The sequence below is a fragment of the Calonectris borealis genome, chromosome 9 (assembly GCF_964195595.1).
Source record: "Calonectris borealis chromosome 9, bCalBor7.hap1.2, whole genome shotgun sequence".
NCBI lineage: Eukaryota > Metazoa > Chordata > Aves > Procellariiformes > Procellariidae > Calonectris > Calonectris borealis.
In genome coordinates, this window is record NC_134320.1 from 29,745,588 (window position 1) to 29,764,323 (window position 18,736).

At 44.9% G+C, this 18,736-nt stretch overlaps 1 protein-coding gene across 1 annotated transcript in view; it reads right to left on the reverse strand.

Moving 5' to 3' along the window:
• The window catches only part of MED12L (mediator complex subunit 12L), a 155,067-nt gene that overhangs the window by 58,035 nt on the left and 78,296 nt on the right, over positions 1-18,736 (reverse strand). The window lies entirely within an intron of this gene.

An 18,736-nucleotide genomic window follows, 5' to 3' on the forward strand; every position in this document is an offset into this window, starting at 1 on the left:
TGGAAGTCTGTGTTCCTGAGCTTTGGGTATATTAGGGAAGAATTCAGCACGAAACTTTGCAGCTCGGTCCTCCCTCTTCCAGATGAATCACACCAGCATGGCTAATACCGGGACGCTCAGCACAGACTTACATCCAGTTCTGGATTTAAAAGTGGAACTCCAGCCCATTTTTGTGGTTATTAAAAGAAAAACAGTAATATAAAATGGGCAATATGGCAGTGATAAACTATGAAAACACTGAAGAAAAGAAAACTTATTTCACTGTGGAAGTTTTTTTTTATTTTCTCATTTCTACTGCTTGTAATACAAGGCTCGTTTAACACTCTGCACAAACGCATATTGGCAGTACACACAGTTAAGTACTCAGAGCCTGCATGTAAGGCTGGGTGTAACCACAAAATGGGCCGAGTTGCACCTTAAATAAGGGGTGTGCCAAAGGTTTCAGAGGAGTCTTAATCACCTGTTTTTCAGCTGCTGCTTCTTAGGTAGGTAAAAGGGAGCCAGAGTTACCAAACTCTGTAGCAGAGAAATGCAAGGTGACTGCAAGGATACGACATGTGGTTGATCCACTTACAGAAAAAAAGTCCCCTAAATTCTAACATTTGGGATTTTGCACTTTTTTCTGCAAGTTTTTAGATCCCTGCCTCCAGATGAAGTAAGAATCATAACAGTTAAAATGCCTCAAAGTTTAGGTCTCTGCTTTTTAAGGCTCAAAAAAAAACCCAAAGCAATATTTTATATTTTACACCTGATCAAAATGGAGACAGGTTTTGAGAACAGACTTCCCTTGGAGATGAGGAAGCCATCAGCCTAGACCACAGGTAGAGAGTACCAGCAGCATGCCATAGAAAGCTGCTTTTCTGGGCTCTCCAGATTTCTTTAGTGCAGTCAAAGAATTTACGTAATTCAGTAAAGTTTACCAGCATATTCAATACAATAAATCTGATTTTTTTCCCCAACTTAACTTGGAAAGGCTGGTACTGACACTCGTGCCCCAGGAGCTGCTAAGAGAAACCTTTGCTTCTCCTAGATTCAGCAGTTGTACAAGACAGAGCAAACGCATGTAACATTTCCACCTTACGCATGCTTACTCCAGCCCATCACCACCGTGAGGCAGCAGCAGGGCTTTTCCTTTCCACATCCAAACGTGCATTTGCTCGGCTTGTCTACACTCCAGACTAGAAGCAACAGACAACCTAGAAACTGGAAAACTGGCACCAGGCCTTAAACTTGTTCAGACAAATGAACCTTATTCCAGGCTCCTATGGTCCAGGATTCACACAAAAACTATTCACACTTATTCTAAACTTTTTTACAGGTTATTGGGTTCCCAAAAGGAGAACTATAGGGCACTAGGCAGTCGAGTTTTGTAGGAAATCAATCTTATTTGGGTACACAAAGGCTTACATGTATTTCTTTGTATTTTTCATTTTACTTGTGTTTCAGAAAAAGGAAATATATTATACCTTTGCCTAATACACACACCATCTAGCCTTCCTGATCTTGCCTCTCCTCAGGGGGACAGCAAGTTAATTCCTGAATGCCTAAAGACAAATTCTGCGCTTCATACATGTCCCGACGCCCCGGCACAGTGGTACACATCCCTCCATCACGGCTCCTACAACTCCGAGTACTGAGAAAACTCTCATAACATACAGCAGTACTTCAATTAATTAGAAATGCAAAACAACAATTTGCATCATGAAAAAGAGCTGGGAAGCCAAGTCGAGCAACCAAGATATTACCCATATGACTACACACAAACACACAGAGCCAGCAGGTTGCATGTGAAAACTAAAGGCACTAGAAGAGACCCAAGTCTATAGACAGGATCAGCCAGCCAAGGTGTGTAACTTCAGGTTACCTATCAACATAACGTGAGGAACTCGAGGATAGAGGGAGAAAGGAAATGAGCTTTTTAAAAGTCAGTTCTTAATTAGCTCCTTTCCTCCCTCTTTCCCTTTTAGTGACAGCCATCAAAACCACGTAAGGAAACGGGAAGCATCAAACTCTTCCAAGACACTTCCACTGACAAAAGCACCTCCATCTTACACATCTGAAGGTATAATACTGCAGGAATCATCCCAGTGTTGCAAGCTCTGATCATCCTACCACTTTTCTATGTTGAAAAAAAATAAAAAGCCAGTCTCATATATTATCCAGGTGGCTAATCTGCTTTAAAAATAACGCTGTAGTTCGTATTACTAAATATGATAGTAAAGGAGTTTTAGAATGAAGCAACACAATAATTGTTGTAATAACGTTGTTCAGGCTCTTATGAAATCTGAGAATTGCTCTCTAATCACCAGAATACAAAAAAGGACATCCAAGCTTTAAATAATGTGAACAATAGTAAAGTTATAGGTTAGCTTTCAGCTTTTCTTTACATCAGAGCTTCACATTTGTTTCGCGCTGTTTTTACGACAAGCTCCATAGCATTTCCTTTTCATGTGGTGGCTAGTCCTGACTTGCTCCAGCCTGAGAACAGCCAAACAACACATCTGAATTAAACGCCTGCTAGGGGATGCTATGACAGTGGTTTCTAACCCATTAAGTTTTAACGATACACCAAAATACAGAGATTTTAAAGAAAAGTTAATGTGCCACTGTACCACATTCAAAAACTAACAAAAAAACCCCATTCTCATGTAGATTTTATGAATCCATTTATTATTTGACCACTGTTAACACACAAACTTTGGTTTATGTACTCCACAGAGTACCACCTATTAAACACTTGGGTCTCTGTAAGAAATTAAATTATATTTTTTAAACATTTCAGTCTTCACTTCTAATTTCTTCCCTTCTTCCCCACGACATGTCCTGCAGCACTGTTTCTTAGACCCCAGCCGAAGACAACACCAGCATTAGAAGCACCTGAAGAACAACAGCAAATCAGACCATCACGCACTCTCATAGCGTGTGTTGGCTGAAGCCTGCAGGACTGGGACCAGAGGAGAGGATGCACCTCCTCAGGGTCGGGACCGTGCCCCGCACCAGGGATGCAGTACCGCACCCGGCTTGGGAGCGCGTGGTCTTATGCAAAACACAAGCCAAGCGTGTAAAACTGCTGTTTATGACCTATCTGCAAATCTGGTTCCATCCCTCAGCTACGGCACTCAGACTTCCAGGTTCCCAAGTCGCTGGTCCCAGGCATCTGCTGTTCCTCAGAACAGAGGAGTTTATCACTCCTGCGGCTGAGGGGCATGATGTCAGGTGGTCTGTGCACAGAAACGCCTGACCAACACAGCGTGAATGCTTTGTTCAGTGCCCAAGCTGTGAAGTCTCTGCTCCTCTAAGGACCTCTGACACTGGAATTTTGGGTTGTCCAAACACCCCAGAGAAGGGCCATCTATTAGGAGGTATCTTGATGGAAGAGAGAGGTGGATTTCTCCTGCAACTTCTGCAATGTTCCCCAGAAACGTCAGAGGTCTCTTCAGGAAACCTGAAGGACTACCGACGTGGCCTGCACAAGGAGGTGTCCACTGTGGCACCTGGATGAGTGTTCAGACATAGCTCTTGAGAGCTAGGTTTCTGAAAGATGGAAATTTTGAAGAGTTTAATCCCAGCCAATTTTCGAGATGCCAGCACGAGAACCCATCTCCCTCGTGAAGAGTCATCCAGAGACAGGAGGCAGCTTGACAGCACCAGGACTGTGAGCCCTGTTCACATCACTCATCTCCAGGGCCCACATGCCTGCCGGCAGCAAGACACTTACAAGCTAGCCTGATCTCCAAGTGGCTCCTTGAAAGGATGCAGTATCTGAGGGGTGAACCGAATGGCATCAAATGGGAAATTGGCCTGAGACATGTGGTAAAGATAATCTGTGCACAGAACAGCAGTCACAGACCATGACACTACTCTGCTACATCTAGTACAGGAGTCCTTTGCACAATCACGTCCCACAAGATACAGACAGAAAATCACCACTGGAAATACCCGCAGGAAAAGACCAAGAAGAAGTCACCTTGTCAGAGCTAAACTCACAGAGCTCTAACACAGGCACTGACAGGTCTACACTGCAAGAAAGCCGAAGAATAGACCCTTTGGACAATGGTTGTTTTACCAGTGATAACCGGAGAGGAGACCACAGTGGGGAAAAAGTAGTGCTAAGGTAATATGCAAAGCTGAGTATAAACAGGTCTGACTCCAGCATCAAACATCTGGTATTGGGGAAGAGATCTGAAAAATCCCCAAAAGGGCAAAGAAACAAAGAAAGAGATTTAAATTAAATCCCCCAAATTCTCAAAAGGAAGGAGATGAGGCTAATCCCGATATCAGCACAGAATTTGCACAGCACCCTGTCTTCAGGTAAACCAGACCGTGCTGAAATTCAGCTAAAGAGCTCAAAGTACGAGGCCCATCCAGATATTCTCATATTCTCCCAGCTACCGCACAGCTACAGGAGAAAGGGCAAGATAGTCAAACAGCCTTGTACGCTCCCCAGAGGAAGAATGAGGTCTCCACTTAACAGAGAGCAAAGACAGTGATTTACAGAGATAGGAGTGAAACACCTCAAAAGAGATTTAATGCTGAGAAATCAAGCTGTTTGCATGGCTATGCAGTGAGCTGTACCGTACCTGAGCTGCGCTAACTGGTGATAGCACTTACCGCCGTACCAGGGTGGCTCTCGCTGCCCTCTCCACAGGGTAACTTCTCAGCTCACAGCCTACAAGACCATCAGTCAGGCACACACTCCTGTCTTACACAGGCTCCACTGAGAAGAGAGAACCAGATCACCACAAGTAACGTTAGGGTGGAAAATGACTGAAAGCCGCTGAGGAGGTGAACCAAAGTCTGGAAGGAAAAACAGAAGGCACCTTTAGTCTAGAAACAGGACAAAGTTGAGAGCGGAGTAAAACACAAGCAGCTGCTAAACACTGGAGCACAAGGGACAGCTGAAAAAAGGTAGCTGGCACACACTGTCCTATGTAGGCATGTGCAAGGGAGAGGAGACCTGACAAAGTCTCTGCAAGCTCCCTAACTGCAGAAAAAGCCTTCTCCACCCTCAGGTGATGTGTGCACTCCAGCATGTGCGTGCAACAGGGACCATCACTTAATGTCAAAATATCCAGCTCCTGAGATCAGTTTTGCAGCTTGTAGTAATAAAGCTAAAAGCATGACAGAAGTGTAACATGTGTTCCTGATGGCTTCATTTGCATTATCTGTTTTGCCTTGCAAAAGCTGGTCCTCAAAGATGAACCACGTCAGAAGTCCCCTACGATCAGGGACTGTACCTGATTCAAGGGAGAGGTCCTGAGGCAAGTGGCAATTTTACAATTTGCCCACTAGCAGAAATGTGGAAATTAGCACAATGCCCCCCTGGACACATGGCCAGAGGAAGCTGTTCACCAGTACGGAGAGGGCAGCTGGTACAACCTGCTCCTTCTCCAGCTCCTCACAGAGCTCCACGCAGCTGTCAAGGGCACCTATGCAGAAGGCTATCCAGTCTCAGAAGAGAGGGGGTTGGAGGATTCAGTCCCTCAGATCTTTGAGCAAAAAAGAAGAAAACGTGTGTGGAGAAGTCCAGGCAGAACAGACAGAGTAGTCCGAGAAAAGTGCCTTGGCAGCCATTGCTCTCGTAGCATTAAGATTATTTTTTCTTTCCTCCAGAAGATTTAATGAGGGAGATATATATTTGCTTTCTTTTTAAGAAAGCGGCAGAAATGGGAAATTAACTGCTTCATCCTCTACTGACACAAAGCAAAATTTTGTCCTGATATAACTACTGCCATGATTATTTCAATGCTCTTAAGGCACTAAATTATCTTACTCTAAATGTGTGCACACCCAGGACCACTGACAGCAGGACTGCAAGAGTCAGCGGGTTCACAGTCAGAGTCTTAAAGAACACCATGACAGTAAAAAGTATGCAGTAAACAGACAGGCTAGTCATTTTAGCTGAAATATTTAGTTACAGACTTAACATTTTGCTTTCATCCTACATGCTATTTAGAAGAGAGGATCTGTTGGAAGCACAACATTAAAGATGTCTAAATATAGTCAAATTAATAATTTACATTATAATCTCGATTAGCAGATATTTGCATCTATCCAGCACAAGGTTTTTCAGTATCACATTAAATCCGCATTCACCCTGCAGACAGAACTGTCTTAACCGAAAGGCACAGGCACGGTTGCACAGGTTGCTGTAAAACACTACTTCAGACTGTCTGCAGCGTCTTGCTGCACGAAGGCTGCTGCCTTTAACAGGCACTAACCCACCTCTCAGGTGAATCACTGTCTGCGTCCTGGGCGCCCGAGCTGCTCCGGAGCCAGGAAGTGAGCAGGAGCGCGCTGCTCACCTACCCTGGCATGTGAGTCATTCCCAGGAATGAGAAAGCCAGTTGCTCCAGTTGCTCCTGGCCAGGGGAATTTTGACTCTCTGATCAGGTATCGCAAAAAAGGCCATCGGAAGCAAAAAAGCTTACTTCCAGACATGGTTTATTTAACTACCTTATCGCAAGAAATACTCTCATGCCTACTGTAGTTGCAAGATGCGTTTTGGAGGAGTCTAAAGCACTTTCGAGATGCAGCTCAGAGACAAGCGGAAGGCGACAATGGTGACAGGTAAGTGATCTTTGCGCATCTGAAAAGCGTTCGATAAGTTGTTCTGTGAATCTTCTTGCTCTTAATCACCCTCAAGTGAAAAGAAAACAGGAATTAAGATACAGTTGCTGAAACCAGACTTGGAACCATAAACTAAATATCAGATCAATTAAAAGTTCTCAAAATAGCGCTACTTTACTAACCTTTTACTCATTCATTAAACGTTATTTGTTATCTTTTTCCCCAATGGCAAAAAAAATGGTTTTCTACTAATCATTCCTTCTAAGATATGAATCGAAGTGCAGGAGGGTTCATGGTTTCTATAACTTACTTCCTGACACAGCTTAATTCATATCAAGTAAGATTCAGTAACTATAACATCTGGATTTGGTATAAAAGGTTTGTACTGTATTCCTTTTCACCTCTTTCAGTAAAGGAAAGCATACTTGAATTCTCTTAATTATATTATACAGAATAAAGGTTCTCTTCCTTCATACTTCACTCAGATCATGTTAAAACTTGTCAAGTTCACTGGAAAAACCACATAGCTCCGAACAAGCAACTTACAAACTATACGTCTGATTAGTCTCAAAGTTTGGGAAATATATAAGGCACTTTCAAAAACCTATGTCATTTAGGGAGTATTTTAGATTGAAAAGGTTATTCTTAGATATGAAGAACTGAAAATAGCAGTGCAATTAAAGTTTTTGTATGTTAAAAAATGACTTGCTGTTAGTGCATTATAGGGACTGTAGACATCTGCCTTCTCATTACATATGCTTGGTCTGGAAACTCTGGTAGCGTTTCATACTTTTTCCCATCTTTTTAAAGAAGATTCTGCAATCTTCTTTTAAAAAGGGAAACCAGGAAACTCAGGCAAGCGTTCAGCTGATGTCACTGATTCACTCCCAGAAGTACAGGCCCCAGATCACATGAAAGCCTCCAGCATTTCTCCGGTGACGAGCCCGCTCTGGCAGGCACCTTACTCTTTGGGTAGGCAGCCAGCTCTCTGCACCAGCCAGACCTTCTCCTTCCTCCCCGCTCTACGGGGAGGGGGAGCTGGCAGCACCCGGGGACAACCTGCCGGAGTGCAGGACATGGGTCAGCTCTTGCAGGAGGGAGAAGAGAGCAGGGGAGCAGAGGAGGGGAGAGAGGCCGAAGGGCGTGCAGGGACCTCAGAAACAGAAAGTATCTGTTTGCATTAGGGGTGTGTGAGAAAAAGAAGCAAATTTTCAGCAGCACCAGCCGCCGGTTTCTCCTCCCTCCCCGCGGAGGGTTGCCTTTCCCAGCTCAGCCCTGCTGTCTCACCCTCGGCTCCCCTCCCTAGCTGCCGGGGCCCCCCCGGGGCAGGGAGGGAGCGGGGAGACCAGCTCGCCCAGCACTGCACCCCGCAGCCCGTCATGCACTAGCACGCACCGCGCTGGGTGCTGGAGCGCCAGAGTCCCCGGGCGCTGGGGCGTCGGGAGCCGCCTGGCCGCGCGGATCCCGGGAGCACGGCCGAGACGAGAAGACACCCGGGCAGGGCGGCCAGACGGGGAACGAGCACTGGGAGGGAGGTGGCAAGTCACAATCTGGAGTTTGTCCCACACCGAAGCAGCCCTTCGGAGGCTAGATGCTCCTTCTCAGCTGGGAAGCCTACTCCACTCGCTGCACATAGCCCAAGATGAGATGTAAAGGACGAAGCGCCTTCTGCTTTTTTTAGGACAAGCAGCTTGCTCACCTCCACACAGCAAAGTTCAGAAAGACCTCCTCTTTGACTAAGTGAGGAAAAGCCAGTCAAGACATCTGCAGTAAGACTGTAGCATTAAACCTGAAGTGTGCAATATTTGTTAAAAGTTTGGAACAAAGTGAAAATGCATCCTACATAAACCAAGAGCTACAGACCCACCATACCGCTGTCCGCTATCATGGCTCCACAGGAAGCCAGGCTGCAAGAGACACTAACCCAGTGCTGCCAAGAAAGCACTAGAGGAAGCCAGCGATATTAACTCCTATGTTTCAGCAATCTTCACCCTTCCCAACATAAAAAATTACAGTACCTTCTTAAAAAAAACAAACCAAAACAAAAAACCTCGCACCCTCAATTATCGAAAGCAGGTTTCCACATCTGACCAACACTGAACCTCAGATGAGATACTACAATAACCACTGCTTCTTGTTTTTCCTCGGGAAGATGTCGGTGACACATCAAAGTGACAACTGATGATAAGCAGTATAAATTGGGCTTATATCACCTTCACTGCAGCAGGAGCTTCTGCCACTGTACAAGGAACAGCGAGAACTGGCAAAGCAGCTGGGCCAGAGGAAGAGCAGCAGCTCTCCGCAGCTGGCACCCCAAAACCCCATCCAGGATTTGCAGCCCATCCATTTCTGAGAACGGCAGACAGAGTGGGGACTCCCCAGGCTGCTCTTGAAAAATTGGGGTTGCACCAGGCTGAACTTCTCCCAAGCATACCCCAAAATCCCCACGTCCTTTTCCTTCCTCTTTGAAATAGTGGTGTCGCTGCAAGTAGCTAACATGGTTAATTGTGTCACAGCAATATATACTGAAGCACAAAAAAATCCCAGCTGACAATTGCAGATGAGCATTTTTTTGTCCTTTTGCAATGTGAATTAGAATTGCGTATTAAAAAAATCAATAGAAACTGTTTCAATGCTAAGCAAAACACCTAAAAGTGAGACTGGAATTACTTTAAATGGTACTTTAAAGTCTACATCCAAGTACCAATAATTTCTTTTCCCCATGAGATTTTTTCACCATATCCCCTGTAGCATTTAAGAGACATGACAGATGCACAACAGCCAGAGCTACAACGGCTGAAGGTGTAACATGCACACCTTCATTTTTTTTCTTTGTGACCCAGACAACATCTTGACTGTTTTCAAAGTTTCGTTATGAGCTTTTTAATTTAATGTTTTTCATTGTATAATACCAATAATCAAAACTAAATGCTAGTATTTTTAGCAAAAAGCTCCAACAAACCTAGCCCAAAACTAAACTAGCTTCGCCTTGCAGGCGTGCTGCAGAGCGGAGGCCTCTCGGGAGGTCTCTGCTTCTCCTGGGGCAGAGCAAACCGGGGAGCGGCTGCACGGCACGGCGCTCCACCGCAGCACTGAGCGGAGCAGCCGGCTGCCTGCTCGCCTGTACAGAAGCCAGTTCCTCTGGAAGGAGCTCAAGACCACCCAAGCACCACATGCTGAAACTTAATAACCAGTCTTTGCTTTTTGCCCAAACTATTGTGTTTATGAAACTTTTTAAATTTAAAAGACTGCGACTTCAGGATAATAAAACACACTGGATAAGTAAGAAACAGCCTATGGAATTGAAGGGTGATTATTTGACAAAGATTTCCATGATGCCCCTTGTGCCAAGAACAGACCCCCACAAAAACACAAGCAGAACAGGAATGGAAAGGCTGGGAGAGAAGCTTGTGAAGAGGGAAAAGCTGAAGTTATTCTGGAGAAATACATATAAATGTGAAACCGCTTTTGGCCTCCGCCTTGGAAGGGAAGACTAGAAACGTGACCTGGTGAGAGATTAAAACTGTGTCTTCCAGGCAGCAGAACTGTAACCCAGTGGGATGGAAAGGGGACAAAGTTTGCTAATGACACCAAACTGGAAGGAGCGGCTGATACCCCTGAGGGTCGTCCTGCTGTCCAGAGGGACCTCGACAGGCTGGAGAAATGGGCCAACAGGAACCTCGCGCCGTTCAGCAAGGAGAAGTGCGAAGTCCTGCCCCCGGGGAGGAACAGCCCCCTGCACCAGGACATGCTGGGGCGCCGGCTGGAAAGCAGCTCTGCAGGGAAAGACCTGGTGGACAAGTTGAACATGAGCCAGCAGCCTGCCCTTGCAGCAAAGCAGGCCAGCAGCCTCCCAGGCTGCATTAGGCAAAACATTGCCAGCAGGTCGAGGGAGGTGATCCTTCCTCCTGGCTCAGCACCGCGAGGCCACACCTGCAGTGCTGGGTCCAGCTCCGGGCTCCCCAGTACAAGACAGACATGGACATACCGGAGCCCAGCACAGGGTCAGAAAGACAACTAACGTACTGGAGCATCTGACATACTGGGGGGACTGAGAGAGCTGGGACTGTTCAGCCTGGAAAAGAGGAGCCTTGGGGGTCTCATCAATGTGTACAAATACCTGAAGGGAGGGTGCAAAGAGGATGGAGCCAGGGTCTTGTCATGGTGCCCAGTGACAGGACAGGAGGCAGGGGGCACACACTGACACACAGCAGGCCATCTGAACATTGGTTTTTTGGTGGTGGCTGTTTTTTCGTTTTGGTTTGTTGTTTTTTTTTTTATTTAATTACTGTGAAGGTGGTCAAGCCCTGGAACAGGTTTCCCAGAAAGGTTGTGGAGTCTCCATACTTGGAGATACTGCCTGACCTGATGCTGCTCTGAGCAGGGAGTTGGAGCTGATGAGCAACTGCACAGGACAATGTCAGGAAGGAGTTGCAGGTGGAGGCTAACCGGGCAGCAGTGGGCGGCTGGTGGTGCCGGGCAGCCAGAACTTCTAGACTGCCACCTACACCTAAGCCCACTCAGAGCCCTGCACATGGAAGTTGCACCTTGCATGGCATATTCTTAATGGGGATTCAAAGAAAGCAACTCTATACGGTTACAATACAGCTTCCACTGTCAGTAGGTTTTGTGCAACCAGAAACAACTGTCAGCAGCATCTTCTAGAAAGAAGCGAAGGAAACATTTCAGAGTTAATCCTTTCCTCCTGTCTAATTAGAGGCTGCCATACTGAGAAAACATTAATTATCCCAACTCTGCCAACCATTGCATTGTGCACTCTTCTTTTTTTTTTAAAAAAAAAAAAATGAAAAAAAAAAAGGCAAAAAAAAAGCAAGCGATTGCAACACCACCAACAATGGCCGTTTAACTGCTGCCCAATGGGATACCATTTCTCCTGGCAGTTCTCTCCTAACTCTTCATGTAAAAGCAACTGCAGCCTAAAGGAGCTGTAATTTAGCACTACACTTCATACTACACTGCTTTAGGAATGGCAGTCGAAATGCTGGCCTCTTCTACAGAAAAGACCAGCCCGCATACAGCCAATTGCTGCAGTCAGCCTGCAAAGAGCAAAGCACAACACACAAGACCAGGACCCACAATAAATGCGTGACAGTAGTTTCTGCTTTTTGGTCATGAAAAATGCACGTGCTTGTCATTAATGCAACAAGGGACCGGAAAGCATTTCTTCAACATCACTTAGGAACTACAATGCATATTCAAGAGGAAAGAGAATTCATGCATCTTTAGGTTCTGCAAATAAGTTTAAAAAATAAACAGTCTTACAGTAATGATTAAGAACATCTACTAGATTTTGTAACCTCTGCATAGAAAATCTGATTCAAAGTAAGTAATATTAATGCATGAACTCTTAATGAGAAGCAGTTCAAAAGACAGAAAAAAGAAAGAACTTGATTGTTCAGGCAGCATCCCAAAAAGGTCTCATGTCAGAGCTATACCACATAGGGGAAGATAAGGGTTCATAATCATTCACTTGAAATGAGAAAAAAAAAAAATAATGGTTACATTTGGACAAAATATTCCAAAAGTGACTTTGAGAAAATTAGATATGTCCAAATAATTTTTTTTTTTTAAGTGAGGAAATAATGTTATCCTAAGGGTATATTCCTCAAAAATGAGAATTTTGCTTATTAAACAGTATTATTTAATGCTTACTGCAGCATTCTGCTACACCCAGTTCAGGCTCTCCTGTAACTGTAAAACGACTGAGTTACAGGTGCAAAATGAATGTGAGATTTCAGGCAATACCTACAGTAAAGTATGGGTAGAGACTGATATAGAAAGAGTAAATGAGCACATTTAGCTGGTTACTCAGATGCAAGGTAAATCTAGCACATGCACTGGAAATACGCATGGTACTTTTAGCTGTCATATACAAAAGAACCAAGAAAGACTAAATCCCAAATTTCAGTAAGTTACTGCATGCGGGAAGCTCTATAGGTTACAGGAATGGCATACAGATAATTTTTTTGAGACACCCCTCTTGGGCAAAATGACCGTGGGGAAGGAAGTCTCCGTTAGCAGCGTGTCTCAATGCGGATGTGGAGTGACTGCTTCTCCCACGTGTGTACCAGCACAGATGTCAGCTCCGTGTTCGGCAGAGACTTCCATTGGGAGGTATGCTCCCTAACCACTGGTGTCATGTGCTATTGAAGACAAATGGATAGGGCAGGGACAGGACAGGATCCTGGAGACAAAAGAAGCTGCTCCACCAGCTGAAGGCAGATGGAAGCGAGTTGTGCTGCAGCTTGCCTGGGGCCAGGACGCTGTGCTGTTCAGAGATGCACGAGAGAAAAGTCAGGCTGGAATTGAGGGGGAAGTTCAAGGAGGAACCTGAAAACCAAGAAGGGGGTTTTGTACTAGATACTGAAGCAGACGAGAAGCTTTCCGAGCAGAGGCAGTGGTTCCTGTTTCTGGATATGACTATGCAGACAAGCACCGTAAACCACAGCCGAAGACAGTTATACCCTAGTTCTTATTTTTCAGCGTCTCCACAATTTAGTCAGTTAAGCATGGCAGTGTTACTGCATTACAGGGAACAAGCACATACTGTCTGCACGCTCCTCCGCCACCACACTTCTAGGAAGGCGGGCACCGGGAGCCGAGGGCACAAAGCCCCACGAAGGGCTATTTTCACCCTCTCCCCAGCCACCGCATGTTGAAGCGGTTCCCAGTTTGAAGCAGCCAACACATGCCAGCTGGCTGAGTCAGACATGCAGGGTGGTGGACACCACCATTTGGCTCAGCCAGCCTTTGGCAGGCACGCAGGAGCAGGCACCCCAGGTCTCTACCACTGAAGCAGAGCGTGGCTGAGGCGGGAGCACCCCTGGAGCTCCCCACCCCACCCCAGGCAGGACCACCAACACCAGGCTGCAGGGCTGCGTCCAGTCCACAGGATCTCCCAGGGTGGAGATCCACAACCTCCATGCGCAACCTCCACCCATGTTTGACCACCCACTCAGTAAAAAAAGCGTTTTCTTGTGCTCAGATGTAATTTCCTGAGTCTCAGTTTGTGCCCTCTGCCTCCTGTCTGGTCAGTGGGCACCACTGAGAAGAAAGAGCCAGGCTCCCTCCCGCCAGGTTCTCATGCAGACTGTAAGAGCCCGCTGAGCCTTCTCCGGCCCAGGCTGAACCACCTCAGCTCTCCCAACCCCTCCACAGATGAAAGACGCTATACTTGGCATACGATTACATCCAAGCAAAGTGGCTGTGGTCCTGCAGTGGACAGGAGTCTCTAACGCAAACCCTGGCGTTACGCTAGTTCTTGTCACCGTTCGCGCTGCTGCCAACAGCATGGCACCCCTTGGCACAACTGGTACAGAAGCACAGTTCCAATGATGGGAACGTGACAGCTAGAAAAATGCAAAAAAACAGGAAAGTGTGCAAAGAACAAGAGAGTAAGAGGCACATACTCACACACTGTAGGTACAAATTCCAACAAGAATATCAAGTTATTCCACTATGCATTAACAGTACATTAACATACACTTTTACCAAAAGAGAGATGGACAATTTTTAAGAGAGGCCTCCGCAGAAGGAAAAGCCTCTAATGTCCTAGTTATCGGGACTGGGCTCTCTTTTAATGAACAAGGAAAAGCACTAAGGAAGATAAATAGATGCAAGCAAGGAAAAATAGAACATTAAGGCTTGCTTAGGTGATGCAGCATAGGAGTGGACTGAAATAAAGAAGAGAGCAGGGACGCAGGCTCTGCTTGTCTGCTTGCAGAAGCTTTATGCACACATACACTTACCCTGCAGCCTACACTGATGCTTTTTTCCCCTAAATCTTTACAATTAACTCAGTGATTTGGTTCTGGTGGGCAACAGAAAAGAACATACTTGTAGCCAGCCAATAGGAAATTTAATAAATTGCCTCACATTTCTATTGTTTACATTAATTCTGTCATTTACCAAACTTTATGGTGATGAATGCAGATTGACTGGCAAGAAGCCACATATCAAAAAGTTATGTGCTCAAATGAAAAAACATCACTTAAAACTCTGCAGTCCTATGACCTAGAATATCTAGTTTAGTTCACAAAGAGAATTCTCTAATTTTTAAAAAGTTGTAAATAAGATGAAAAAAGAGCAATTAGGTTTGAGGATACAGAATTTCTTTAAACAGTGAGGCAACTTAAAGCCTTAGTCATTAGAAAAACTATATAGTCATCCCCTACCCATATGACACTGAGGTCTGCCATGTAGCCTATTATTTAATTTCTCATCTGAGGTTATATCAATCATGCGTATAAACCAGTCTATCAACATTAGCAGTAAAAAATTACCTCATCTGTGAAACAGTATGTACTTAACTTATATTTAATGCAGTTGACAGCCTTTAGGGAAATGACAGAAAAAAAAACAACCACTGACCAAGTGCATAAGCAAGTGCATAAGAAGTAAAAAGTATTCTGGCTTAAAATGCCACTTGAATAAAGGAGCAGCTTTTAGTGCATCTTCAAAACATCCAAGCAGAATATATATATATATGGAAGAATGAGACAGCTGGTTAGGATGAAATTGGTCAGAAGAAAAGTGTCCGGAGAACTGGACAAGGAGTGGAAAACCAACATTGCCCAGCACAGAAATACCATATTCAAACAAGTAAAAAAGCCCCTATTAGAGTGCACAGTCAGTGAACAATTATAAAATATCTTAAAATACTCTTTAAAGAGAAGGCATTCTTCATCTCCCATTCCAAGAGAACACATGGAAAGGGGTGAATTCTGCATATGTGATAACTTTCTTCCTACTCCTAGAGTCTGCAATATAGTGGTCTTTATCAGAAAAAATGAAGCTTCTGGAGCACAGGGATACACCAGATCTGACTCAAATGAGCCTTGCTCACCCACCCTAGCACGTAAATAATGAAGCCACACTACTCCAAGTGCTTTGTCCACCACAATACCCCTTAGTCTGAGAGATTTAGGTAGGAAACTATAAGAAACACCTTTGGACCGGTGAGTCTAAGCAGGATCATCTCTGTATATCCCAAATTTTGTCACACGACCAGCTCTGTGCAGCAGGGGCCATCGTGCCTGCATTTCTCTGCTGCTCTACACAAACCTGTTTGTTTCAGAGTTTAAAGCTTCAAACTACAGCAGCATCAGGGAAAGTCTTCTGCGCATAATTAGGGCAGCCGTCATTAGGTGTTGTCTCTAATCTCCACCCCATGCATGCACCAAAGCCTCTCTGCTGAGCTCAGCTGTGCCAGCAAGGCAGGATACAGACCACTGCTTATGTAGTTTAGGTGCCATGGTTTACATTCGTGAAGAGTTTGCCGCTTTCTTTTTCCAACCCATACTTTGTTAGGCTATTTTTGAACATGTTTTAACATAAAAGCCATCAGGAATAAGATGACACAGAGATATCCATTCAGAGGCTTGATTCTAATTGGTCTGCAGGAACAATGAGTAAGCTCCCAGTATGTCTTCCAGGTGACCTGTATTTCCCTGGGCAATTAAGAGTGTGGTCACGCCTTCACTGGCCAGGAGGATGCGTGTGGCAAGGATCCCCCACAGTCAGTACTCCAGCAGGAATCAGCAATCTTAGCGGGATTCGCTAAGAGTAAGCAGCACTGACTTGAAAAGCACAAGAGATGGGATGCTGCTGCTCCTGTCACCCATGCAGCCCTTCCCGTGCTGCGTTTGGAAGGGACAACAGAGCACAAGCACCGAGCAGCCAGGCTGCTTCAGCAAGCACAGGTTTTGCATAGACTGGGGAGATAAGCAGACCACACCTGAGCAGACGAGTTACAGGGCAAGCACGGGAGCAGTGCTGATACCATCAAACCCCAAGAGGCACAGGTGAGCCCATCAGAGACTGGGGACTGTAACACATTCCCTGGGGTGGTAAGGAACCAGGGAGAGCCTTCTGTGACAGCGATTTCGCCATTTCTGGTCCAAGTGATTGCAGTCCATCCTCTGCAGTAGTTTGCAGCTATAAAACTAGGCTAAATCCCAAGACTCAGACTAACAGCCCAGTGGATTCAAGTAACTGTACCCAAGAAACAAAACTTCCTTCCACAAGGAGGAAGGAAACTGGATTTTGATCCACACTGCATTGAGGCTTGAGAGTCTTAAGGATGTTGTGGATGGCCTGTCTCTGCTGACAGTGAAGCGCAGGATGCAGACAGGAACATGAACAGTGCAAGCTAGAGGGAGAGGCCAGAGGACAGCTAGGCAGAGATCCCCGACAGCAAGGGAGCTTTCTCACCAGTGTCAGAAAACGTCCATCAGTTTTCTGATGTAAAAAAAGAGACAGAACCTTTGGAGAGTGTAGGGGCTGTCTGTACATGAAGAGGCATTCACAGATACTACCTGGTGCTAGATTTTTGCAGTCTCTTAGTGACAACATCCACCTAAAAGGACAGATGCTGAGGTGGAAAAAGGCAGGAGCTTTTTTTGACAGGATTTAGAGCAAATCCCTTCGGGACCTGGAGTAACTGACAGCACACGAGAAGTCCATTTAGCACAGATCTGATTCCCAGCTCCATCGAACCCTGCAGCGTTTCCCAGGGTTACAGCATGGGAGTCTGCAGTCGCACTGCCTCGAATCTCAGGCAACACAACCGATGCTTTACTAACTTCTCTGGACTGAGGATCTGGGGGAGCACTTGCCTAAAGAGCCTGAGAGCAGGGAGTTTTCCAGGGACCAGGACCAGGAATTACGCAGACTTAAAAGGAACTCTGAAAAGCAGGGAAATAAGCATCTTATTTGCATAAGAAGATAGATATGCATCTTTTCATAAAATCGCATATTCTTTTGATCTCGGTGCCTCCTGGGCAAAAAAGCATAGCTGCAAATTATAAACAAGAACGAAACAGCGATAGGTTACTGTTTCTCAGCCCAAGAGAAAACAAAATATCTAAACCGCCTCTAACAATCTCATTATGGACCCCAGTTATTATCAGAGCAAACAATGCCAGACAAGAAGCCAAACTGACAAAAAGCTTAAAATACCATAATTGAAATTTTTACTGCCGCTTTAAAATGTAATGATTTGCTTTACTGCCATCTAGTGACAATTCAATGCAGTTCATAACACAGTGCTAATCACATAAAACATGTTTAGATCTGCAAAAGGGCTTCAGTAATTTCATCGACTATTCAGTCCCATATGAGAGGCAGTCAGGTCCAGCGTAATTGCTGAGATCTGAACTATTTTGCTAGTTTTCCTATCAAAACTTGCAAACAGAAAGTGAAGCATGGAAAAATCAATGCATTTGTATACTGCAAGAGTAAAGCAATAATCTGGAATGTAGTCTTACAACTCACTGTTGTCAAAATTTCTTTGAACAATGTCAAAACATTATAATGCCGTCATAGCATAAATTAGATTCTGCAGTTTTTCAGTATTCCCTGTAGGCTCGCTTTATAATACTCTGACGTATTTCATTCAAAACCGTAAGAAAGGAACAGGAACTTACAATTTCCACCCCAATTTGCTGGATACATTATAAAGTTATACACACGTATCTCATAATTACATATGTAACTTTTTTACTTCAAGAAGTGAAACTTCAAAAAAAATTCTGCTCTCAGGCATCTGTCACTGAAATGTCCAAGATCGCAAATAAACAAAGAGGACATCCAAACAAGAGATGTCAGGAATAAGGTCAAGGGCCTTTACCAAGGAGCAAGAAACGCGCTGTAGTGGCAGATCATGACAAAGGCATAGAGCCATTCAACCGGCACGTTCTGGTAGTTAGGAGACAAACTTTACCTACTGCAGTAACTGGGATGGTATGTTTGCCAATAGGGTGGTGTAGAAATACCCACCTGGAGAGTATCAAATCCAGTACCAATTTAAGAAAAGAACATTCTTGGCCAGGCTGTTAGAGTCACTAGTCACAGTCCAGGTTTCTGCAAAGGTTTAGTCCAAATTTTTGAAAGAAATCAAAATAAGGGAAACGGGTTTTAAAAAAATTAAAATCCAACATATTCTTACAGAAGTTAACAAACTTGAAATGAAGTTTGCTGGGACAAAAAAATGCAATATCATGCAGCTAAGGACAATAAAAAAAGCACAGATCCCTGTGAAGCACCGAGGGGACAGAAAGCGTGTCAGAGCTGATCCCAGCACAGCCGTTTGCCACCTACCTGGTGCAGACCTAAGAACTGAGGAAGTGAGATCCCAGAAAACGTT